Source organism: Giraffa tippelskirchi, chromosome 6, assembly GCF_054371585.1.
Source record: "Giraffa tippelskirchi isolate mGirTip1 chromosome 6, T2T-mGirTip1v1.2.pri, whole genome shotgun sequence".
Classification (NCBI taxonomy): Eukaryota; Metazoa; Chordata; class Mammalia; order Artiodactyla; family Giraffidae; genus Giraffa; species Giraffa tippelskirchi.
Genome location: NC_137280.1, coordinates 169,486,276 through 169,512,792, shown reverse-complemented (window position 1 = coordinate 169,512,792; position 26,517 = coordinate 169,486,276). Strand labels below are relative to the sequence as shown.

Sequence of the window (26,517 nt, the reverse complement as noted above, 5' to 3'; positions counted from 1 at the left end):
CCAGTGTCCTACACCAAGTGTTCCTACTCCTATTAGTTTTGACAATACGGACAATTATGTGAAAAAACATAGTAAAACCCTCCTTCCTAACTCAGGGGGAAAGCTGAAGTTGTGGGGATTAGTCTTGTTTTGAACTCAGGCTTCAAAAGAGTAACTTTCAAATGATACATATATATCCTAAATATACACATTTATAGTATATCCAAGCAGTGGACATTTTAAAGTGAAAGTACCAATCTTCTCATCTCATTCGGATGCAAAAGTCAGTGCTAACAGTGGCCCGGCACTATCTACAGCAATGAACCTCTCACATGCGTGTATGTGTAACCAGCCACTCAGTGGTGTCTAACACTTTGTAATCATGTGGCCTGTAGCCCGGCAGGCTCCCCTGTGCAGGGGATTTTCCAGGCCAGAATATTGGAGTGGGTTGCCATTTCCTTCTCCCAGGGATCTTCCCAACCCAGGGATCGAACCCAGGTCTTCTGCATTGGCAGGCAGATGCTTTACCACTGAGCCACCTGGGAAGCCCAACCTCGCCTACTATCCCCTTCCCTCATTGCATGCAGTCACACTGGCCTGCTAAAATCTCCCACATGTTTCTGCCTCAGAGCCTCTGTACTCCTTACTGTACCTTCTCCCTCGGGTTCCCTCACCCCCTGCATTTCTCCTTGGCTCATTTCCTCTTCGTCTTCTGCTCTCTTCCCAAACATCGCAGTCTCAATGGGCATTTCCTAATTACAATATGTTAATTCACATGCATCTCCCTTTCCTCTTTGAGTTTTTCCCCACCACTCATCCCTATCTGATACCTACATGTTACTTTCTACTTATCACCTACTTCCCTTTACGAGAATGTTAGCTTTGAAACTTATACCTTGCTTCTATTATTCACTTCTCAATTCATAGCCTTTAGGGCTTCCCAGGTGGCATTAGTGGTCAAGAATCTGCCTGCCAACGCAGGAGACACAGTAGACACGGTTCGATTCCTGGGTCAGGGAGATCCCCTGGAGGAAGAAATGGCAGCCCACTCCAGTATTCTTGCCTGGAAAAGCCCTTGGACAGAGGAGACTGGGAGGCTACACAGGCCATGGGATCTGAAGAGTTGGACGTGACTTAGTGACTGAGCACACTGACATAGTAAGTGCTCAAAACTAATTTTTGAGAAAAAGAAACATTTCAAAAATATTTAAAGATTCATGGTTGCCGTGAAGCTTACCATATTTCGGTTGGTAATTCTGATTCCTGAAAAGATTAAGGCAAGAAAATCTCCTAGGTCTAATTCCATAAACTCGTTATTTATGAATAAAACTTGTAATTGTTTCCATTGAACGTCAGTGTAACACTGAGTATCGATTTTTTTTAAAGTACCTTAAGCTATAAATTTTATAATGTGGTGTTCACCCTTCACATTGTAATAATTTCTAGAGGCAGGGTGCTCAAGGCTGGTACACTGGGATGACCCTGAGGGATGGGATGGGGAGGGAGGTGGAGGGTCAGGATGGGGAACACATGTACACCCATGGCTGAGTCATGTGAACGTATGGCAAAAACCACCACAATATTGCAAAGTAATTAGCCTCCAATTAAAATTAAAAAATAAGTAAATAAATGTAAGTCCTGGAATAGGAAAAAATATTCTCATATCAAAATCATACAGTAAATTCAAGGAAGTTTTCATTCACTTGTTCATCCTTTTTAGTTCAGTTGTTCAGTAGCTCAGTCATGCCTGACTCTTTGTAAACCCATGGACTGCAGCAGGCCAGGCCTCCCTGTCCATCAGCAACTCCTGGAATTTACTCAAACTTATGTCCATCAAGTTGGTGATGCCATCCAACCATCTCATCCTCTGTCGTCCCCTTCTCTTCCCATCTTCAATCTTTCCCAGCATCAGGGTCTTTTCAAATGAGTTGGTTCTTTGCATCAGGGGGCTTGGAGTTTCAGCTTCAACATCAGTCCTTCCAATGAATATTCAGGACTGATTTCCTCTAGGATGGACTGGTTGTATCTCCTTGCAGTCCAAGGGAATCTCAAGAGTCTTCTCCAACACCACAGTTCAAAAGCATCAATTCTTCACCACTCAGCTTTCTTTGTAGTCTAACTCTCACATCCATACATAACTACTGGAAAAACCATAGCTTTGACTAGATGGACCTTTGTTGGCAAAGTAATGTCTCTGCTTTTTAATATGCTGTCTAGGTTGGTCATAGCTTTTCTTCCAAGGAGCAAGCATCTTTTAATTTCATGGCTGCAGTCACCATCTGCAGTGATTTTGGAGCCCCCCAAAATAAAGTCAGTCACTGTTTCCATTGCTTCCCCATCTATTTGCCATGGAGTGATGGGACTTGATACCATGATCTTAGTTTTCTGAATGTTGAGTTTTAAGTCAACTTTTTCACTCTTCTCTTTCACTTTCATCAATAGGCTCTTTAGTTCTTCTTAGCTTTCTGCCATGAAGGTGGTTTCATCTGCATAATAAAGGGTTATAAAATGCCTTTTCTGTGGCAGGCATTCACAACAGCTTCATGGTATTAGAAGTCAATTTAGCCTATGATGAATAACCTTTTAAAATGAAACAGCAACAAACAGTAAACACAGACTTACTGATCTTACAGAAATTCATTGTGCAAATAAGACAAAATGAAATTTGTTTACCTTTAGCATTGCCTATTTTTCTTCATTCATAATGTCAGATATGCCCCTTTAAGAATATCTAAGACATAGGAGGCTTCTAACTTTTGAAAATAGGCCTTCTGCTGAAGGAGAGAACATAGAAAGAAAAGAGGTTTCTAGAAAAAAAAAAAAAAAATCCTCATTGTATTTTTTTTCCCCTACAGTGTAACTTAAATTCAACTGTGCCACGAAAATTATGTCCATAATTGGATTCGGTTGAAAAAGTTTACTTTTATCTCTATTTGCTGAAAACATACGAAGTTCTTTTCATGGTGAAAAATAAAATCGAGAATAACAAAACTAAGACTAGAAAAGAAACACAGCCAAAATCATCACTGCGTGCACAGGTGTTCATGCGCGTAGAAATGCAGCACTCTTTCCTCCAATCTGAGAAACAGACAATACTTAGTTTCAGGAAAAATTCTCTTTCCAATTTACAAAAATCCTTAAAATACTAAGCTGCAGACAATTTCATTGAGGCTTTCATTTAGGGTAATAGATTTGTTAGGTAGTTAGAATAGGAAACAGGAGTCCAAAATGGTGGTGGCTAAAAGACAAGGAAGGGAAAAGCCCGCGAAAATAGAACAAAGGAAGGTCAAAGGAAGGTCCGACGACCGGAGTGAGAACTTCAGGTAGAACAACACTTCTGGCTAAGCCCAATTTGCATAGGGCAGGCCCAGGGGGAGGAAAAAACATATAAAAAGAGGAGCCAAAGCGTTCTCTCACGCGCGTGTGCGCGCTGGGGCGTTCTTGTCTTCGTGTCTTTGGGTCGACGGTCTGCAGGCCCTCATGCTTCCAGAATGGATTTTCCTGCTATTATCTAAATAAAAAAGCGTAACACTGATTCGTCTAAGAGCTAGAACACAGTCTGTTCGAGACCTGAGAGCTATAACGATCTGTCCGTCACTCCAAATCTTTGTTGTGAGGAGACAGAACCAAGGAGCATACACTCGCCTAACAGATTCAAAAGGACTTGCCCAAATTCAGTTATTCAAGCTTGCTTTCCCATTTGCACACGGAATTCATTCATAGGAAGTGGTTGTACAATAATATACATCAAATGTAAACACTACCCATCAGATAGCTAGATGTATGGCATTTTAATTACTACCAGCTAGACTGAGATGCTGCTCCAGTTCAGAGAGTCAAGAAATCAGTGTGATGCTGTGTCTGGCCAGGACACTCAAGATGGCTGTCCTCTTGTTCTCTGTGTGTCTCCTGCTGGACCAGCACCTGCTTCACCTACACCCTACTCACCTCACTGACCTCCCTCCACACTTGCCCCAGGCCCAGCTAGTGACTGTTCTAATCAAAGGGGCTGTGAGGGGCATGCCCCTCTGCTGGTTTCCCTGGTAACCTGATTGAGCCAACTGATGTCAGTTCCCCTTGTAAGTGGCCATCTCCCCCTGCCTCCAGGAGCAAAATCTGCCTCCATGTCTTGTCCACTGTCTGCTGCACAAGGTGGAGTGCTGCTCCAGGACCTCTCTTCAGACTTGTAAGCTGACCCATCCATTAAACCATTGATGTCTCTGTTGCTGACTCAAGGCTTTTTCTTGGGTCTTGAAGCTGGGCAAGCCCAGGGTTTAAGGGCCTTCAGAGTACAGCCCAATATGCTCCTCATGTTCCCCAGAATGTATGATGCAATCGTGTTTTTCTATTATCTCTTTCTAAGCAGTTAGTGGGAAAAAAATGAAGATGCCCCCACCTACTCCTAATTAAGATTAAGAGAATTCCTTGTCATGTTAAGTGTACTTAGGCATAAAATTACAATCATCATGACATTAAATTCTCATTACTGTATTTCCCCAGTGTGCTCTTTTTACATGTATCTGTTGAAATGCTGGCTGATAACAATCTTTGTAAATGCCATTTCCTTGTTTACTTTTTCTTCTTACCCCTACTTCCTGCTTCCCAACACCAACACCCTGTCTCTTCCGTTATAAAGTTTGAAAGTCAAGAAGTAACTGAAAGCAAAAGAAGTCCAGATTATTTCCCCGATGGTTTATATAGAGGCTTCCCTGGTGGCTCAGATGGTAAAGAATCCGCCTGCAATGCAGGAGACCCGGGTTCAATCCCTGGGTCTGGAAGACCCCCTGGAGAAGGGAATGGCAACCCACTCCAGTAATCTTGCCTGGAGAATCCCATGGACAGAGGAGCCTGATGGGCTATAGTCCATGGGGTCACAAAGAGTTGGATCTGATTGAGCAATTAACATTTTTATGTAAGAAGAAAAGCCAAGACAAGAAAGAATTGGTAAAATCACTCTCACACCAAGCAGCTTTCTGAATGTCTATTTAAAGCCTGGGGAGGCCACAGTGATAGAGGAAGAGGCCAGTGCACTGCTGGTGAGAGGAGCCTGGTAGTTAGTTACTCCAGAGCCATTCTGTGCAGACCCAGCAGGGGGAATCCAGGAAAGGACCCAGAGGTTTAGACCTGCCCAACCTCCCCTCTGCAGCTCAGGTGAGCTCTGAAGCCTGTGTGGGCTGCAGAAGGCCTCCCAAGCCGGCAAGGCCAGCTTCCTGACAATGTCCTGAGAGCCTGCTGCTTTCTGCTACACACAGTGCCCTTGAACTCTGCCGCCCTTTGCTCTCTGGAAAGGCTGACTTGCACCTCCTTGGACAATGGAGCCTAAAAGGAGGCATGCTGGTTTCATTGTCTCTTTTAAAAGTCTCTTCTGAAGGAAGTCAGTCCGCAATATCATTGTGGCTCCCTCTAGGACCCTACGGCAAGGTCAGCCCTGTGAAAGAGTTGTGCCCTGGAGACAGCAGAGAAAGATAAGAATATTTGACTTCAAACCTCCTGGTGATTTTCATTAAAAGATAAATCTGCCTCAATCTATTTTGAGCCTGGGTTTTTATAACACAATAATAAAAGGGGCAGTGGGAAAAAGACTTCATTTCATTCACCACCTTTTTTCTTGTGCTTGTTCTCTTGTCTATAAATGCATTTAGCAAGTCTAAAGGCAATTGGAAAGTGTGAGCATATGGTCACTTTGCAGGCAGGTGAAATATTGTTCAATCAAGTTAGAAAATTCAAGACCTGACTCTCCCAGAGAGAGACAGCAAAAGTCAACTTACTCTCCAGCACTAAGCTCTTCATGTGAAGTGACAACATGATCAAGGGCTGCATTGTGAGCAAACACAATAAGCCGCAGAATGTCACCTACCATTTCAAAGTTATACTTCAGGGCACCGGAGAGTCTGAGAACAGGTAATTCAGTGCAGAAACCTACCTTCAATAGGTGAAGTGTCTCTGATCCCAATGCTTAGTGATTCTTTAGGGACAGACTTCCTGCAGAAGGCCTTCTACTGTGTAGAGTCAGGTCTGAAAAAATAATAGCTCAGTGGTAAAGAATCCGCCTGCCAATGCTGGAGACTTGGGTTCAATCCCTGGGTTGGGAAGATCCCCTGGAGGAGAGCATGGCAATCCACTCCAGTATTGTATTCTCCTCTGGAGAATCCCATGGACAGAGGAGGCTAGCGGCTACAGTCCATGGGGAAGCAAAGGGTCGGACGCGACTGAGCATAACACAGTAGGCCAGCCATCTCCTGGATTGATGTGAAAAAAAACCAAAAAATCTGACAGCATTTAAATATTAATGTGTTTCTAACATTTTCAAAGACTATAAATGCAATATGAATTATGGCTAAAATTAATTGCCACGAAGCATTGGACTCCAACTAAATAAATATGTGTTGTTAGGAGAATGATATCAATATCATTAAAGTATGGATAGCCTCAAGGGCACCTGGATAGGTTGGCCACTACAAACAAACTGACAGTAGACGCATTCTTACGGCTCCGGACATACTGGCTCTGTATTTTCAATATAGTAGCTACTCTTGAAGCTTGAAGGCGGCAGGAGAAGAGGACGACAGAGGATGGGATGGTTGGATGGCATCCCCGACTCAATGGACATGAGTTTGAGTAAACTCCAGCAGTTGGTGATGGACGGGGAGGCCTGGCCTGCTGCAGTCCATGGGGTCACAAAGAGTCGGACTCGACTGAGCGACTGAACTGAAGTGAACTCTTGAAGCGTGGATTGTTTGGCCATCAAGGATATGCTCAACTTCCCAGACAGATTCACAGCTCCAGATATACCAACTTCTCGGAACTAATTTATCCCCACCCCCGCTTGAGCCTAGTACCCATTTTTTCTGTCCTAGGGGCCAGGGGTTAAGGAGATGGAATTTAGGTCATTCAGCATATCCAGCAGACCATATCATACCCTCATATTTTCCCCAAATTAAACAGTTATGTTTTTTAGTGAACATTTGAGCCATTGACTCCACTACCTACCTTCTACTAATCGTATAAAAACTGTCTGTTATGCCACAAACATTCATATTTGTTTACTTTATCACTTCTGAACTCAGCTTGTAAATTCTTACTTTGAATTTTATATAATATTTCAAAGGGTGTAGAAAAATTGGCTGAACCTCTGGGTATTTTATAGGGATATTTCTTTGAAAGAAAGTCATCTGAATTATATCATAGGCAACTATAATTTACCTTTACAAGATTCCAATAATTAGACTCATAAAGTCCTGTATCTGCTTAAAATTATTAATAATGTTAAAATAAAAATAGAGCATATTCATAGTTTGTTAATAATTATTAAGATCATCTGAAACAGTATGTGCTGTGTGGGAAACATATTTTTTAAAACCTGACATGTCAGTACAATATTCCTAAATCCTCATGTGGCGCCAGGTGTATCATAGATGAAAGCATTTATTAAGTGAGTGAATGAAGCAATAGTTCCTCTCTCAAGGAGGTTCTAGGTGGGAATATGAAAGAATGGAAGGGCAAGGTACATTTCATCTTAATAACACAAGTGTATTAGAGAAAGACAATATTGAGGGAGGTGGTATTTCAACAAGGATGAATTTTAAGTCACATACATCTGGTTTTAAAGCACTCCTCCATTACGGACAGGTTTGGTGACTTTGGGCATATCATTTTCCTTTTTAAGCCTTAGATTCCACATCTGAGAAATGGGTAAAATCAAAGCCCATAGCTTGCATTCATGTTGCTACTTTAAAAACAAATAAAACTTGAAAGCTAGTGGAAATCAGGGAAGAGATGAAGAAGGAGTGGACTGTAAATTTCAGTTCAGTTCAGTTACTCAGTTGTGTCCGACTCTTTGCAACCCCATGGACTGCAGCACACCAGGCCTCCCTGTCCATCACCAACTCCCAGAGCTTGCTCAAACTCTTGTCCACTGAGTCGGTGATGCCATCCAACCATCTCATCCTCTGTTGTCCCCTTCTTCTCCAACCTTCAATCTTTCCCAGCATCAGGGTCTTTTCAAATGAGTCAGCTCTTCACATCAGGTGGCCAAAGTATTGGAGTTTCAGCTTCAACATCAGTCCTTCCAATGAACACTCAGGGCTGATCTCCTTTAGGATGAACTGGTTGGATCTCCTTGCAGTCCATGGGACTCTCAAGAGTCTTCTCCAACACCATAGTTCAAAAGGATCAATTCTTCGGTGCTTAGCTTTCTTTATAGTTCAACTCACACATCCATACATGACTACTGGACAAACCACTGTAAACTTAGAATTTAAGAAGTGGACAAAATTTTAGATCCATGAAAAAAATGAAGTTTAATTATAATTGCAGTTTTTTTAAAAAAGGGTAGAAAAAAAAGTACTTACGTGCAGAAAATAGTTAGGAAGCTATGTGGTAGTATGGGGAAAGACACTGGTAGGTTTGAATAAGTCAACAGTGATAATTGGACTGTGATGCATCGGGCTGAGTCATGGATAATCCCCATGTCATGGTTTGTGACACACAATGGGGAGGGATACAATTCATTGAGGTGAAGAGCATTAGGAAAGGATCAAATTGAGAAGGTGGTAAGTGAAGGGCTCCATGTGTAAGCTGAATTGCTAGAATTTTTTGACTTTAATATGCAGCTGTCAAGAGTCAGTTGAATGTATTGATCTGGAGCCTAGAGGTTTTAGTTAGAGAGGTGATTGGTATTTAGGATGAGAATATGGAAGCAAATGCAACGGAGGAAGACATATTCCCCAAGCCCTGCATGATCAGAAAGGTCTGATTGCCCAAAATATTACATATAGGATAGGATATTCCATAGGATATGATTACGTCCTAATTATGTTCTATTATAGGATAGGATATTCCATAGGATAATATTATGCCCATGTTATAAATATTACATAGGATACACATATGAATTTTATGGATGGGGAGCTGAAATTAGAACTAGAACGATAAGAGATATGCTGCTGAAGAAATGCTCAACTTAGTAATAAAATTTGAAGCCATAGAGTTTATAAAAAATATGAGGGAGAAAGCATAGACAAAGAATGGAAACTTGACAGAAGCCCCAAATTATGTAGCAGAATGGGGAAGAGAAGCTGAAACAGGAAATAAAGAAGACATGAATCAGTGGAGAAAATTAAGCTTAACTTCATAGGAATTGAAAGAAGAGAGTTTTAAGAAAAACCTGTTAAGAGTTACAAGACACAGCCCATGAAACTGGCAATTTTATCATGATTGAAGGCAGTGATGGAGGCTAGACAATTTGGCAGGAGTTTATAAAGTCTATAGGTACTTTTCAAAATATTTACTGACTTTTTTCTGAAGGATCCAACATTTTTCTAATAATCAATATTTTTTTATCTTTGGGATCAACATGAGAATTTCAGAAAGACAAAATGTTTTATTTTTAATTTTGCCATTACAGTTTGCACATGAAAATGTATTACAGATGTATATAAGGTTAGTTATAAATGTTAACAATTCTCTGAATTACATCAAAACTAGTATCTCCATTTCCAGCTATTCTGCTGCCAAGGAGATAACAAATGACTTGTCATATTTATTCCAGTAAATCAGAAACCAAATGGCTCTATCACTTTCCATAAATAGCATTTGAAATACCTTCCAATTTGCCTAAAATAAGATTTTCACTGTTACTGCATTATTCCACGATTTATTTTTAAATAAACTATAGCAAAGAAAAACCATAGCATGTTAAGTATAACCGCGTGCAAAAAAATTGCCTCCAAGCTTATTTAAAGCATTATTTTCTTCTTTTCTTTAAATGATTTTTTTTTGGCTGTGCTATGCAGCTTGTGGGGATCTTACTACAAGGACCTCGGAGTAAATCTGTGCCCTTGGCAGTAAAAGCACAGAATCCTGACGCCTGGACTACCAGGGAATTCCCCTCTTTTCTTCTTTAAATCAGCGCTGACATAGGATTCTGAAAAGGAGAAAAAGTTCTTTCGTATATCCTGGTACCACGTGATTCAGATTAAACAGTTTGTCATTCAGCATCTCCTGTGGGAATCTTAGTTTATAGATGTATAAATGCATGTGTATATATGTATGTAGGTGCTAGTCGCTCAGTTGTGTCAGACTCCTTGTGACCCCGTGGACTATAGCCCACTATATGCATAATTTGTTTATATATACATATGTAAAACCTATATAAACATATATATGCGTGTGCATGTGCTCAGTCGCTCAGTTGTGTCTGACTCTTTGTGACCCCTTGGACTGTAGCCCGCCAGGCTCCTCTGTTCATGGGGTAATCCCAGGAAGAATACTGGAGTTGTAGCTATTCCCTTCTCCAGGGCATCTTCCCAACCCAGGGATCAAACCTGGGTCTCCTGCACTGCAGGTGGATTCTTCACCATCTGCGCCACCAGGGAAGCCCCAAACATATATATACATCTTTATGAATATATGTATAAATGGTTTTATGTATGTGTATATGCTGCTGCTGTGAAGTTGCTTCAGTCGTGTCTGACTCTGTGCGACCCCATAGACGGCAGCCCACCAGGCTCTGCCGTCCCTGGGATTCTCCAGGCAAGAATACTGGAGTGGGTTGCCATTGCCTTCTCCGGTGTGTGTATATACATATATATAAATATAAGCAAACAGTTTAAAAAAATAATTTAAACCATAAGTAGAACTGTGATAGGGAAAAACCTGTACTTCATTACCCAGGCCATTACTTTCTGAAGAAAAAAAGTAACCTAAATATAAATGTTAAAATATGTCACATGAGTTGACCTAATTTCCTCATCCCCATGCTTATCGGTGAATGGATTGTTGTCTGACGAAAAAATAGTGTGAACTTCTACCCTGGGGATTTTTGCAGTAGTTTAGAAGAGCAATGCTGAGGTTAAAAAGAATTCTCTTTGAATTTCGAGAATGTTTTAAACAGTAACCACACTCATTCTCACATTCATTTGTAAGTAGTTATCAGATTTTTCAGGTTTTAGCAAACACTGGCTTCGACTGTACCCCAAAACGTCACTCTGCCTGCCTCAGGGTCCATGCAGAAGTGAGCCATCAGCAGAAGCAATGGGAAGTGAGGGCCTGTCCCTTGCTATGAGAAGTCAGGTGTTTGACTCCTGGTTCTAGCAATAACTGGAGAAGGAAATGGCAACCCACTCCAGTACTCTTGCCTGGAAAATCTCATGGACAAAGGAGCCTGGCGGGCTACAGTCCATGGGGTCACAAAGAGTCGGACATGACTGGGCGACTTCACCTCACCTCTAGCAATAATATTTTCCTTTGTTACCAAGACTTTGCAAATTTTAACGTTAATCAATAAAATGTAATAGTATGTTTGTTGCAAAAATGTAGTAATTTTTATAGCGGATTTTCTTGGATCACCTTCAACTTGAAGCCTTCCCACATCTCCTATTTATCTCCTTTCTCTGAACTCGGTGATTATTCCTTGTACTCTACCCTATTTTCTCCATCTTCTTTTCCTTTACGACAACTGCCATCCTGACCTCTTCCCTTTCCATCACACGCATCCCCTGAAATCTGATTAGCTGTGCCTTACATGTTATTCTCAGAAACTTCCCTCATTATGCCTCATCTAAGAGACCAAGTAGCAAGCAATAACACTAAAATAAATAAATAAATAAATAACCCTTTCAGATGACCCTCCTTTTTGTAGTAAAATGTTCTAATATTGATTTCTAACATATTCTTGGAGACACAAAAGGAATTCCTTTATCTCCATGTCTCCATGATACAAAAGGCTTCCTTTCCACAGTACAATTCCCAGGCACTACACTGGGACTTTGACTTCATTCTCTCACCCCAACCCTGACCTCAGAAGGCCAAGTTGATACTGCCTGTCCAGGAGGTTATGAGAACAGAAGGGAGTTATTCAGTATATTTCATCAAGGCCACTTAAAGAAAAATTTCTACTTGGTATCAGTGTAGTTTAAGGTTGGGGTTGATATTTTTATGCTGCTTTCCAATTTTCTCTCCATGGAGTTTGTACTCTTTACACTGAGTGCTTGCTCCTTGGAAGACAAGTTATGACCAACCTAGACAGCATGTTAAAAAGCAGAGACGTTACTTTGCCAACAAAGGTCTGTCTAGTCAAGGCTATGGTTTTTCCAGTAGTCATGTATGGATGTGAGAGTTGGACTATACAGAAAGCTGAGCACCGAAGAATTCATGTTTTTGAACTGTGGTGTTGGAGAAGACTCTTGAAGGTCCCTTGGATAGCAAGGAGATCCAACCAGTCTATCCTAAAGGAAATCAGTCCTGAATATTCATTGGAAGGACTGATGCTGAAGCTGAAACTCCAATACTTTGGCCACTTGATGAGAAGAACTGACTCACTGGAAAAGACCCTGATGCTGGGAAAGATTGAAGGTGGGAGGAGAAGGGTACGACCGAGGATGAGATGGTTGGATGGCATCACTGACTCAACTGACATGAGTTTGAGTAAACTCCAGGAGTTGCTGATGGACAGGGAGGCCTGGTATGCTGCAGTCCATGGGGTTGCAAAGAGTCGGACACGACTGAGCGACTCTGAACTGAGCTGAAATTGCATGAGATGTAAAGTACAAGGGAAATAAGAAGAAATTATATTTCATATAGGGAAGCAATAAATTTAAAAATATCATCAACCCCAAGAGGTGGTCCTAAAACATAAATTCATTCTAAAAAAGTCTGGATCCCTCTGTAAATTATGGAACCATAACTGGGAATGAAAAAAGGTGTGAGTGTTGTACCGCACCTCACTTGATGCGTGTGCAACCCACTCGAGCAAGCTTTCCAGGGTATGACCCTCAGAAACCCTCTTGGCAACATGACACAAAACAAGATAGCTGATGAAAATGGCCCTTCATTGGCTACCCACTTTCACTGCACTGCTGGTGAAAATAGACTTGCTAAATCATTTCAGGACAGTCGTTTAATTCCATCCTGATCAAATTTTACAGGTCTGTGATTCAAATTATTCCACGTTGTCAGCTGCAAGACTTCATCAGGAATGAATTTGTTCTGCTTGGAATCCTTAGTTAGTATTCGAGGAAGACCTCTGTGATTAGCCAAATCAAAACCTTTCAACGGCAACCACAGCCACATTCAGACTGAATCTCTGCAGCTGACTTTTCAAACAAAACATTATCTTCTCTCTAACCAAGTTCTAAAAACACATGATTTTGTTTCTAACTTGCAGTAAATAATTGAACTGTGAGCTAGCTGCAAAATCTGAAGGAGCTAAGCGTCACACACCAACTTCCCCAGGTAAGTGAGGTGCCCCCTTTTAAAGCCACTCCTATAAAGCCTCTGGGTCCTGTCATCCTAGTTGGACACTGGGAATGAAGTAAGTGAGACCTTGTAGAATCCTTTTGCCAAGGGGAGCAGTTGAGGCCATGCAACTCAAATTTGCATGAAAAATCCCAACAGGAGCACAAGAGGAAGTCTTTGCCTGACCAAACACACATCCACCCCACTTAGCAGCTGAATCTGCTTTAAGTTAATTGCCCTGCTTATTGCAGGAAGCTCATTTCCCAGACCCTCCAAGAACTGTAGCTTCTCTCCAATACCTAAAGCACTGGGCATGTTTCCCTAGGTCTTGATGAAGACTCTAAATGCCCTCTTTGCAGTTAGTTGCCTCAGTCTTTTTTTTTTTTTTAAGCTCATTGACTGGCATCTCCCCTAGCTTAAGCATGCATACAAGTAGAAAATTCTGATTTCTTGTTTCATGCATGGTTAGCTGTTTATTGTTATCATTTACTGGTCGGCTAAGCTCTTTCACGACTGTAGAAGACAAGTAAGTACCTCCAGTTTACATCTGAGTACCTTGTTGGCAGGGAGCTGTGCTAGATGCAGGCTTATTTCAGAGACTGGTGTTTGTTCCCAGTTTTGTGATGCTCTTACTTCTGCTTCAGAAACAGAAATTAAACAAGACATCTGATCAGTCCTCCCAGATTGTGGTAGAACATCTTATGCCCAGAATCATCTGCCCCCAGCCCCAAAAGAGAGTGCTATTCACTAATATTGCAGGAGACATATTTTGATGATAATCCTCATGGCAACTCTACTTGTAACTGATTTTTTTTTTTCACTAAACCTTCATATTCTCGGCCTGATTCTTATTGTAACAAACATCTATCAGGTAACTAGATGTCAAAGGTGGTTTTTGACCACCAGAAAGGATAATACTGATGCTAGTTAAGCACTGTTTCTTTATGCTTTAAAAAAAAATAATTTTATTTATTTTGGCTGTGCTGGGTCTTTGTTGCTGTGCGTGCTTTCTCTAGTTTTGGGGAGCAGGGGCTAGTCTCTAGCTGTAGTGTGCAGGCTTCTCATTGTGGTGGCTTCTCTTGGTGCCAAGCACGGGCTCCAGGGCGCTTGGGCTTCAGTAGCTGCGGTTTCAGCAGCTGTTGTGGCACACGGGCTCAGCTGCCCTGCAGCATGTGGGATCCCCCTGCACCAAGGATCTATCTGGGGTCTCCTGCACCGGCAGGTGGGTTCTTCACCACGGAGCCACCAGCCTGGGTGCCCGCGTGCTCAGTCGTGTCCGAGTCTTAGCAACCCCATGGACTGTGTAGCCCACCAGGCTCCTCTGTCCTTGGCATTTTCCAAGGAAGCCAGGCGGTGAGGGGCGAGCCCCCTGTGCTGGTTTCCCTGGTAACCCGGTGAGCCAACGTGACGTCATTTCCTCCTTCAACTGGGAACCGCCCCTTGCACGCAGAGCGAGTCTGCCGCCATGTTTGTATGCCGTTTGGCTGCACACCGTGAGGTGTCGTCCCTCCAGGACCCTGCTTCAGACATGTAAGCTCCCCACCCATTAAACCATCGGCACCTAACATTTTTGGCACCAGGGACCAATTTTGTGGAAGACAGTTTTTCCACAGACCAGGGGCGTGGTGGGACGGTTTCGGGTTCACCCGTCGCTATGTTCCTCCAACGTAGCCCGGTTCCCAACAGGCCACAGACTGGTTCCGGACCTTGGCCCAGGGGTAGGGGAACCCTGCATTAAACCATTGGTGTCTGCTGCTGATTCCGGGCTCTTTCTTCAGTCTGGAAGCTGGACAAGCCCAGGCCTTGCAGGTCCACTGGGTACAAACCAACAGTGTGGTTCCCACATCAGAGGTGACAGACACATGCCTCTGGAAGTCATATTTGAAAGACTTGTTGTTTAGGGGCTCAGTCGTGTCTGACTCTTTTGCGATCTCGTGGACCGTAGCCCAGCAGGCTCCTCTGTCCATGGGATTTCCCAGGCAGGGATACTGGAGTGGGTTGCCATTTCCTTCTCCAGGGGATCTTCGCGACCCAGGGATGGAACTTAGGTCTCCTGTGTCTCCCGTGTCGGCAGGTGGGTTCTTTACAACTGAGCCATCAGAGAAGCGCACCATTTGAAAGAGGAGGTGGATGATTTTGTGTGAACAAGATGTATGTTAGATTCTCATTACATGTTTGTAAAATTAGTGTGGTAGGGTTAGTGGGAAAGTGAATTTTAACTTAGAAATACTGAGTTTGTGGTGGCAAGCAGGGCATCAGAATGAGACATCTAGAAAGCAAATTGGAAATGTGGTGTTACCAAGTCCAAGCTCATTCTGCTGGCTGCACATCAGGCCAGTGAATCAGGAGAGGGAGTGGTTGGGTAAAGGAATAATGAATGCCTTTATTCAGAAAGCTAGGAGTCTGAGAGATCTTGAACTCACGTCCGAGAGAACCTCCTTACCAGGGTCTCGGGTCTGGGTGCTGGTTTTCTTTTAGAGAACAAAGATGAGGGAGTGAGACGGTAAAATAAAAAGGCCATAAATTGTTCAGCTTCACTCCTCGAGTGTGAATTTCTTCTTTCCTGCAGCCATTCACAAGTGGGTTTGGTCAGATGTTTCCTGTGAGCTGACCAAATGTATTTTTAGTTCTGCATTCACTGTTGGGGGGTGTGGGGGCAGTGTTCTCGAAAATGGGCCATTATGTTTACTTTCAGCTGCAGGTAACATCCCTTTAGCAATTAACTTCTAGCAAAAGCAATAGAATGCAAAGGTTAAAGTAAAAGAAAACAGATTTGTTCTTCCCTGTTATAGTAGTACTGAGAATTAGGAGAGATCTATACTAGGGACATAATTTAAGAGTTAAGCATAAAGATGTCTGGTTAAAGCCATGAAATGTGATCTCTGAACAGACATTTAATACAAGTGTCAGTCATGTTCCAGTCATTTTTGTATTCCTGCTTCCTTAATACCTAGCATGTTGCTGATTGGATTCATTGGATTAATGTACAAGAGAGTAGATGAAGAGAGACAGGGAAGGTAGTCAGATACAGGGGGAGAAGAATTGGGTGCGTCATCTGCCAAGAAATTGAAGCCTTTGAAAGGATTGAAAGGATACAGATTATTTCAGAGGTTGTAAACCTGGCTGTGTATTCCTTTCACCTGGGGAACTTTACAAAATAGTAAAAGAGTGCCTGGTCAGATCACTTAAATGCAAATCCCTTGCAGTTGATTAGGCTTCTCTCATAGCTCAGTTGGTAAAGAATCTGCCTGCAATGCAGGACAACCCAGGTTCGATCCCTGGGTTGGGAAGATCCCCTGGAGAAGGGAAAGGCTACCCACTCTAGTATTGTGGCCTGGAGAATTCCAAGAGGAGTCACAAAGGGTCAGACACGACTGAGTGAGTGACTTTCACTTTTCACTTTGCAGTGGATTACAAATCAAGATTTTTAAAACACTGCTCCTCATCTGATTCTAGGTTTCAACCAGAGATGAGAACTACTCGATTAGATGATTTTTATGGTTTCTTAAATCATGAGCATTCTAACTTTTAGTAAAACTACGTTTTTTATCTTGACTTTCCCAAACCTCCTCGGTCTACACCTTTTTTTTTTAAATGTGTCATTGTCCTTCCAGTATCCAGAATCATTTTGACCCTTGTTTCTCTCTCATCTCCTACACCCCACCAGGTCAGATCCCACTGTAGCTTTCCCACAACTTATCCTTTGCATTACATTTTCTTTGCTATAGTGTGGTTCACCTCTACACTTCCTCTTGCCATACTGACATGATCTCTTACTTGAATTTCTTGACTCTGCATTCCATTACTTTCTTCACCACCGAACTTACCTTCCCAAGCACAGATCAGATGGTGCCACTACCTGGCTTTTGTAAATTCCTACTACCTAGAGGATAAGAGTCCAGACTCCTTAGCCTTGCATCTGAAGCCCTCCATGGACTAACTTCAGCCTCGTCTTCCAGCCTCATCTCCTGCTGCCTCCTCTGTCCCTCCCAGGGTTCTAAACTCCAGAATGCTCTGTGCTCAAGTCTCTCCGTACACATTACCTCCTTTATGTCATCAAGTTTGCTTCTTTCCTTTATCAAAATCTGAATTTCTAAAAAAGAATTAGCCCCCAAACCACTTTCAGTAATCTTTCTCCTTGCCTTGTCAGAGCTAATTCTTCCTTGCTCTGCTCTCCTGTCATGTAGCATCTGTATTACAGCACTTAACACATTATGTCTTACTTTATAGTTAATTGCTTTAAACTTCTTTCTCCCACACTAGCTTGTGATCCCTCAGAGGCCAGCTGCCAAGCCTTAGTATCTTCTCCTTCATATCATCTAGTGCTGTGTGTTATAAAGAGTTCTTAAGACGGCTTACTGCTCTGGCTTGAACTGAATTGACTAGAACTATGGTAAAAGTAATTTTATCTAAAAGTTAAAAAAAAAATGCCCTAGTAAACACTTTTCCATAAGAGGCATGCACTGAACTATAATACAGCTGATACAACTCCATTTTAAATATTTATTAATAATTTACAGTTATGAGAAGAATAAACAAATCCATCAAGTTTTTTTTTTTTTTTAATTTGACCCTGTTTATCTGTTAAAACAAGCAATTAACAAAACAGATCTGAAAGAAAGTACAAGTTCATCTAATGACATTGCCTTTGTTCTTTTGGGACTTAAGGTAAACTGTGTTTGTGAAGTAATCAATTTGGATTTAGCCCATCTCTTTGTTAGCTAATGGATTTCTTTTTCTATTTAATAGTTATGGTAATTCTGTTATTTTTGAATAACTATGCGATTAAAGTTTTTGAAAAATGACAGCCTTGCTTGAAGCCTTGCTTTTCCCCCCTTTTGTTTGTAAAATGAAAGTCAAAATTGCTCCCATTGTATTGCCTAGGTTGCACCATGCATTAAGGAAATGTTCTACTAGAAAAAATAGTAAATGACTTTCCTAGTCACATGCTTTCTGCTTAACTAATGACCCGTTTAGAGGAGCCCTAATCAATTCTTCCTTCCCTAGGCATATAGGTGATACAATGCATGGATGGAAGCTGTAGTTATAGCCTTCATTTTTTATTTTTCCAATGATTTACAGAAAATCACCTTCCTAACTTGCCTGCAAAAATACTTTTAATGAGGCTCTCTAAAGCCATATTATAACCTGTGTTACAGAAAATTGTCAAACAATGTCTATTATTTTTCCCTCCATATTAGAGTTTCTGTATCAGTTTGCTAGTTTCTCTGTTGTTTTGTCCAAGGACACTCATGCTGTTTGAATACAATAACTAAAAAGTAACAGCGTTACTGCCTGTGAATGAATATGTACCTCATTTGGTGAATCAAATATTCAAACATATGCTGCCATTTTAGGAGACAGAAATCTATTTTTTAATATGAATTATAACTGATCATAACAAATCATACACGGTTTTTGTTGGTAGGAGAAAGGAATCTTGAAATGTAATAATGTCTGCAGAAAGGGCATTATTTTTCTGTAGCTAAATGCTGCAAACCAGAGATAATTGAAACACTATGTGAATAGTCACACTTATTCATAGATCTATTCCTATAAAAAGTCTAAAGTTTTATATTAAACAAAATAATGTAATATTGGTAATATTTGTCTGTGTTTGGGTGGGGAATGAAGAGAAGTGCAAGCTGCTCAGTCCTCTCTGACTCTTAGCGACCCCGTGGACTGCAGCCTACCAGGCTCCTCCATCCATGGGATTTTCCAGGCAAGAGTACTGGAGTCGGGTGCCATTGCCTGCTCCGGCATCTTGGCTAAACAATGCCTATTTAATTTTAAAACACTTAAAATAATGAAAGCATGTATTAGAATTTTTTTGTGTGTTCTTTATGATGAAAATAACTAGTCTCTCTGAAATTTTCTCTATTCAGGCAATTTTGGGTATCCAATAGACGGTATATGTTTTAATAATGAGGATAGATGATTGATTTCCAGAATCTTATGGCCACTATTTTGTACTGACAGTAGGAAGTCATTAAGGGTTTTAATCAAGATAGTAAGTAAAGTGAAAGTGAAGGCGTTCAGTCATGTCCAACTCTTTGTGACCCCATGGACTGTAGCCTACCAGGCTCCTCTGTCCATGGGGTTCTCCAGGCAAGAATACTGGAGTGGGTTGCCATTTCATACTCCAGGGGATCTTCCTGATGCAAGGATCGAACCAGGGTCTCCTGCATTGCAGGCAGACGCTTTACCGTTTGAGCCACCAGGGAAGTATAATCAGGATAATAAGGTTAAGACTAAATCAGACATGGCCAAATAAAGGGAGGATGAGCCAAGTTTAGAGGGCAGAAATCCAGCTGATAAGAACAAAAGTTTGGATTAGGAGATAGGTAGTAAAAAATTGGGAAGCATAATGGATTTGAGGTAGATTCAATAGGAATTTGAAATTGATTAAGCAGGAAGCATAATGGATTTGAGGTAGATTCAATAGGAATTTGAAATTGATTAAGCAGGATAAAGAGAGTCAGGAAAGAGAAATCAAGAATAACCTCGTGGCTGACTTGAGAACCGAGACAAAACTGGTTTGAAGCAAGAAACAATAATTTAAATTTTGAAGTTGCTGAACATTAGTTGTCTTAGAGTCATTCAAATGGGAGTAATTAGTAAATAATTAATAAATGGCTCTAGAACTCAGCTGTGATAAATATACAAGTTAGGAAGTAAGTATGCCATTATGTGAAACCTTGGGAAATACTAAGTGATCTGAATAGAAAGCATCTAACTGGATGAGAGCTTACCTGAAACATAACACCAAAGAACACCCTCACACAAGTACAAAAACAGAAAGAAGAATTGCTTTAGATTATTTTGGAGTGGAGTATAAAAGAAATTCAAGAGAAAGGAATGTTTTTTTAAAAAAAAACTGGGCGTGTTCAACAGCATCATAAGCTATTGGGAGGTCAAGTAAATATGGCTTTGAAAATGTGCGTTATATTCGTCAACAAGAAGACAGTAAACATGGAATTTCAGTGTCCACAGGGACCTGAATAGTGGAGATAAAGGCAGACTGTGTGAAATTTGACTGTAAGTGGAAAAAGAGAAGGTTGCCGAGAGGAAATGTTGGCACGTCATGTGTTATTTTGGATTAACAAGACGAGGGCATGTCCTGGTGTCAGTAGAAATGAGACCCTAAAGAGGAGAGGTGGGGTGGTAATAGTCTTGTGATAATGTTCCTGGATTCACATTCTAAGTCTGGATAATGCTGTATAATCTGCTCCCCTTTGCAGCATTCATTGTATATAATGGTATTATAATAAAGCCATTATGAATTTTGTGGTGAACCTATTGGACTTGATGTATCCCAGAATTTCCCCACACGAATTTGACAAAAGAGCTTTTTTTTTTTTGTCTTTACGCAGTACCTGTTAATTATCTAAAGAAGCAGAATTCCTTAAGAGCTTTATAGTAAGATAGAGTTCCTGAGGGGAAAGAAAGTAATGAGATTCTGTGCTCAAGTGGAGGGATTTATCTTAGCTGTAGGATGAACCCTCCTAGTGTGACAAGATGTAAAAAAAAAAGTATGATATGCTAGGATTATAAGCTTGATGGTGATATGTTGATAGCTTCTGTTTCTCTCAAAAGTTTAAGATAATATCATAGCAACACACACAGAAATAAACTCAGAAACGTACACACTGAACTAAGCACATGGAAACACATAGATGTACACAAACATATGCAACATGTATATAAACTCACAAACACTAGCCCTTAAATATATACGAATCAAAAAGTGGAGATAACATCATGCTCAGGTATAGTAGAATTGTATTTTATGAAAAGAAGAGTAGTGAAGCAGTTGCTGAAGCAAGTGTCAGAGAAAGCTGAGTAGAGTTTCTCAGTATCACTGGGGTCCAGGTAAAAATAATCCTTTATACTGACACTCATTTACTTAATAGTGTAATTCCTCCAGCAGCTTTAAACACTCTCCTTTGAGACTTCTCAGTGGTCCAGTGGCTAAAACTCCACACATTCAATGCAGGGGCCAAGGGTTCAATCCTTGGTCAAGGAACTAGATCCTACATGCCGCAACTAAAGATCCTGTGTGCCAAAACTGAGACCCAGAGCAGCCTAAAATAAAAAGCAAAACACCCAGAGCAGCCTAAAATAAAAAGCAAAACAAACAACAGCAAAAAAACCCCAGCCTCTCCATAGAGAAAAAGAATGCTTAATTGGGACCGCTCCAGAGTTACCGTTTCCCAGGTGGCAGGGGTAGTGTTTAGTCACTAAGCCATGTCTGACTCTTTGCGACCCTGTAGACTATATATAGCTCACCAGGCTCCTCTGTCCATGGGATTTCCCAGGCAAGAATACTGGATTGCCATTTCCTTCTCCATGGAATCTTCCCAACCCAGGGATCGAACTTACGTCTTCCACATTGGCAGGTGAATTCTTTACTGCTGAGCTACCAGGGAAGCCATCATATATTAAACTACCAGCAATATCATTGTGTCTATACACACAGTTGTTTATATGCTTTTTTAGTTTTTATTTTATTTATAACCATTTTTATTAAAATATACTTAATTTGCAATGTTGTGTTAATTTCAGATATAAAGCAAAATATTGTATATGTATAGGTCAGAATACTGGAGGGGATCTTCCCAACCTAGCAATTGAATCCAGGTCTCCCACATTGCAGGCAGTTTCTTTACCAGCTGAGCCACCAGGGAAGCCCCAGAATACTGGAGTGGGTAGTCTATCCCTTCTCCAGCGGATCTTCCTGACCCAGGAATCGAACTGGGGTCTCCTGCATTGCAGGAAGATTCTTTACCAGCTGAGCTACCAGGGAAGCCCATATATATATTGATTTTCGATTCTTTCCCATTATACGCTGTTACAAGATTGAATAAGTTCCCTGTGCTATACAGTGGGTCCTTGTTGTTTATTTTATATATAGTAGGGTACATCTGCTAATACCTGACTCCAGATTTATCTTTCCCCCACCTCACCCCTGTTTTCCCCTTTGGTTTTTTTGTTATCTATGTCTGTAAGTCTATTTCTGTGTTTTTAAATAAGTTCATTTGTATCACGTTTTTAGATTCCACATAAAAGCAGTATCATATGATATTTGTCTTTCTCTCTCTGACATACTTCAACTAATATGATAATCTCAAGGTTCATGCATGTTTCTGCAAATAGCATTATTTCATTGTCTTTTATCATTGAGTAGCATTCCATTGTATGTGTGCGTGTGTGTGTGTGTGTGTGTGTTTGTGTGTACCTCATCTTCCTCATCCATTCTTCTGCCAGTGGACACTTAGGTTGCTTCCATGAATTGGTTTTTGTAAATAATGTTGCTACTAACATTGGGGTGCATGTATCATTTCAAATTAGAGCTTTCTCTGGGCATACACCCATGAGTGGGATTGCTGGATCACATGAAAACTCTATTTTTAGTTTCTTAAAGACCCTCCATACTGCTTTCCATAGTGTTTATACCAGTTTACATTCCTATTAACAGTGTAGGAGGGTTCCTTTTTCTCCATGCCCTCTCCAGCTTTTATTATCTGCAGACTTTTTAACAATGGCCATTCTAAATTGGTGTAAAGTGATACCTCATTATAGTTTTGATTTGCATTTCTCTGGTAGTTAATGATATTGAGCTTTTTTTCATGTGCCTGTTGGCTGTCTGTATGTTTTCTTTGGATAAATGTCTGTTTATGTCTTCAGTCCATTTTCTGATTGGATTGTTCACTTGTATTACATTAAGCTGTATGAGTCTTTTGGAAAATATTCTCTTATATGTTGCATTATTAACAAATATTTCTCCCATTATGTAGATGGTCTTTTTAAAAAATGGTTTCCTTTGCTCTGAAAAAGCTTTTAAATTTAATTAGGTACCATTAGTTTATTTTTGCTTTTGTTTCCACTACTCCAGGAGACAGATCCAAAAAAAAAAAACATTGCTGTGATTTATGTGAAACAGAGTGTTCTGCCTATGTTTTCCTCTAGGAGTTTTATAGTATCCAGTCATACATTTAGATCTTTAATTAATTTTGAGTTTATTTTTCATATGGTGTTAGCTAATGTTCTAATTTCATTATTTTATATGTAGCAGTTCAGTTTTTCCCAGCACCACTATTGAAGAGACTGTCTTTTTCCCCGTTGTGTATTCTTGCCCCATTTTTCATAGATTAATTGACTATAAGTGTGTGAGTTTATTTCTGGGCTTTCTTTCCTGTTTCAGTGACTTGTGTGTCTGTTTTTGTGCTAGTACAATCCTGCTTTGGTTGCTGTAACTCTGTAGTATAGTCAAAATTCAGGGAGTGTGATTCCTCCAGCTCTATTCTGGTTCTGTGAAAAATGCCATTGGCAAATTGATGGGGATTGTATTGAATCTGTAGATTGACTTGGGCAGTATGATCATTTTAACAATATTGATTCTCCTAACCCAAGAAAACAGCATATCTTTCTATCTGTTTGTGGGGTCTTCAGTTTCTTTTGTTAGAGTCTTAAAGTTTTCATAGTACAGGCTTTTGCCTTGTTAGGCTTATTTCTAGGTATTTTATTCTTTTTCATGCTGTGGTAAATGGGAATGTTTCATTAATTACTCTTCCTGACATTTTCTTGTTACTGTACAGAAATGCCACAGATTTCTGAATATTAATTTTGTATCCAGCAACTTTACTGAAGTGTATCCCTTAACCGCTTATTGTGGATACAGATGATTTTACTACTTTTGTCTTTTACCCTTCCTGCTAGCTGTAAGTGTGGATAACTTACTACCTTTATTGTATGTTTGCCTTTACCAGTGAGTTTTCCATTTCATAATTTTCTTGTTTCTAGTTGTGGCCTTTTCTGTCTAGAGAAGTTCTTTCAGCATTTGTTGTTAAGTTGGTTTTGTGGTGGTGGATTCTTTTAGCTTTCACTTGTCTGTGAGGGTTTTGATTTCTGAAAATCTGAACAAGAGTTATTGGGTAGAATATTCTTGGGTGAAGTTTTTTCTCTTGCATCACTTGAAGTATGTTGTGCCACTCCCTTCTGGCCTGCAGAGTTTCTGCTGAAAAATCAGCTGATAACCTTATGAGAGTTCATGTGTATGTCCTGTATTGCTTTTCCCTTGTTGCTTTCAGTATTCCCTCTCTGTCTTTAACCTTGGTCATTTCAGTTACAATGCGTCGTGGTGTGTTTCTCTCGGAGTTCATCCTGTATGGAACTCTCTCTGCCTCCTGGACGGGTGATTTGCCTCCTTTCCCAGGTTAAGGACATTTTCAGCTATTATCACTTCAAAAATATTCTCAGCCCAGGTCTCCCTCTCTCCTCCTTCTGGGGCCCCTATAATGTGAACATTGGTGCATTTGATGTTGTCTCAGATATCTCTTAAATTGTCCTCTTTTCTTTGTATTCTTGTTTTCTTTTGTTGGTGGCACTGATTTCCACTACTTGGTCTTCCAGCTCAGTTATCTATTTTTCTGCCTCATTTAATCTACTGTTAACTACTTCTGTGTATTTCTCATTTCAGCTATTATATTCTTCAATTCTGTTTAGTTCATTATATTTTCTAACTCATTGTTAAAAACTTCTTATACTTTACTTTTCTGTGCATCCATTCTCCTCCTGAGTTCTTTGATCATCTTTACAGTTGTTACTCTGAACACTTCCTTGTAGATTCTCCACCTCCTCGTCACTTAGTGCTTCTAGAGTTTTATTTCTCTGTCATTTCATTTAACTTAAATTGATATTTATATTTTTATGTACATGACAGGTTAGTTATGGTTCTCAACTTTGAAGCAATGGCCTTCTATAGGAGATGTCCTATATGTCTCAGCAGTACCATCACCTCTCATCGCCCAACGACCAGGGTCTAGCTGGTCGGGGTTGGGCCTGGCCAGTGTTGCAGACTTGCTCTGCAGGCTCTGGGACTCTCGTTTTCTTTCTCTGGTGTTTGCCCCCTGGCAGTGAGACTGGTCTGGAGGCTTGTGTAGTCTCTACAGTGTGTGGGGCATGGGGTTGGCCACTGATGGGTGGAGCTGCATCTTGACTCTCTGGTAGGCAGGGCCATAACTTCAGACATGTCCAGAGGCAGCTGTGGACCCAGGAAGTCTTTAGGCAGACTGCCTGCTGATGTCTGGGGCTTGTCCCTGACCACTTTGTTGTTTGGATGGAGGCTTCCCAGCTCTGAGGTTTAAAGCATGTTGTGTAGGGCCAAGTGTTGATGCCAAGATGTCAGTCTCCAGGGGAGTTCATGCAGATGGATGCTTTTGATCTGTTGGACACCAATGTCTATGTCCCCAGTGTGAGCCACAACCATATACCCCTACCTTGCCAGGAGACCCTCCTCGACCAGCAGGCAGGTCTGTCTCGGGCTCCTATCAAATTCCTGCTTGTGCCCTTGGTTCCAGCACACATGAGATTCTGTGGATGTTCTTCAAAAGTTAAGTCTCTATTTCCCCTGGTCTTTTCCCCTGCAATCAAGTCCTGCAGGCCTTCAAAGCCAAAAGCTCTAGGGGGTTTCTCTTCCTGTGCCTGACACCCAGTCAGGTTGGCCTGACATGGGGCTAAGTACTTTCACTTCTGAGGGAGAATGTCTGTAATATAGTTGTTCTCCAGGTTATGGGTCACGCACTGAGAGGGTGTGGGATTTGAGTATATCATGAGTTCACCCCTCCTATGTATCTGTCTGTGGTTCCTTATGTCCCTGGTTGTAGAAGGTCTTTTCTGGTAGATCCCAGTCTTTCACCTCCATGGCTTTCTGCGGTTAGCTGTGATTTCCGTGCGCTTGTGAGGGAGCTGGGTCTGGGGACCTTCTACTCCATCATCTTGGCCAGTCTTCTTCCTCTTGCTCATCTGCTTCTCTATGTGATTCCCACACTAAACACCCCTAAAAACCCTCCCCAGAAAATTTCTCTTTATCATTTACCATCTTATTTGTGAAGGTTTTCTTTTTTAAAAAAATAAAATTATGATACTCTTTCAAAAAGAATGTTCAACAATTTAAATATGTATAGTTTTCTCTCAGTAATTTATTCTAAATATTTTAAAAATAGCCTTTGAATTGAAGACAGAGATTCTTAAACATTTACCAATATGATTCACAGCATAAGCTAAATCCATAGGTAGTATTTCTTTTTTTCACTTTTTGAAGTTGACGGACTGTGGTTGAAGGATAGTTATTCCTAGAGTAAGAAAATGCAGTATGGTTGCCAGTGAGAAGTGTAAAAAGCTGTGCAGTTTATTCCAGGACAGCTCTATTACAAGCAGTTAATGCTCCAAGCTTTAGTAACATTTTGCTGAAAATAGGCACCATGGGAAGACAAAGGATTTGCAGATGGAGAATGGCAGTTA

General features: G+C 40.9%; 2 long non-coding RNA genes and 1 other non-coding gene across 3 annotated transcripts in view; 1 reads left to right on the top strand and 2 right to left on the bottom strand.

Annotated features, from left to right (window-relative positions):
• Positions 1-452: 452 nt before the first annotated feature.
• TRNAG-GCC (transfer RNA glycine (anticodon GCC)) lies at positions 453-524 on the bottom strand. Its single transcript has one exon. It is a non-coding gene; the product is annotated as a tRNA-Gly (tRNA).
• A 1,128-nt stretch (positions 525-1,652) lies between these two features.
• LOC145509652 (uncharacterized) lies at positions 1,653-3,981 on the bottom strand. The gene is made up of 3 exons (XR_014056275.1): positions 3,782-3,981; positions 2,653-2,786; positions 1,653-2,559 (listed from the first exon to the last, which is right to left on the bottom strand). It is a non-coding gene; the product is annotated as an uncharacterized LOC145509652 (long non-coding RNA).
• A 10,676-nt stretch (positions 3,982-14,657) lies between these two features.
• LOC145509651 (uncharacterized) overlaps positions 14,658-26,517 on the top strand; it is a 579,505-nt gene continuing 567,645 nt past the window's right edge. Inside the window, exon 1 of the long non-coding RNA XR_014056274.1 lies at positions 14,658-14,745. This is a non-coding gene — a long non-coding RNA (uncharacterized LOC145509651). The remainder of the gene's footprint in view (positions 14,746-26,517) is intronic.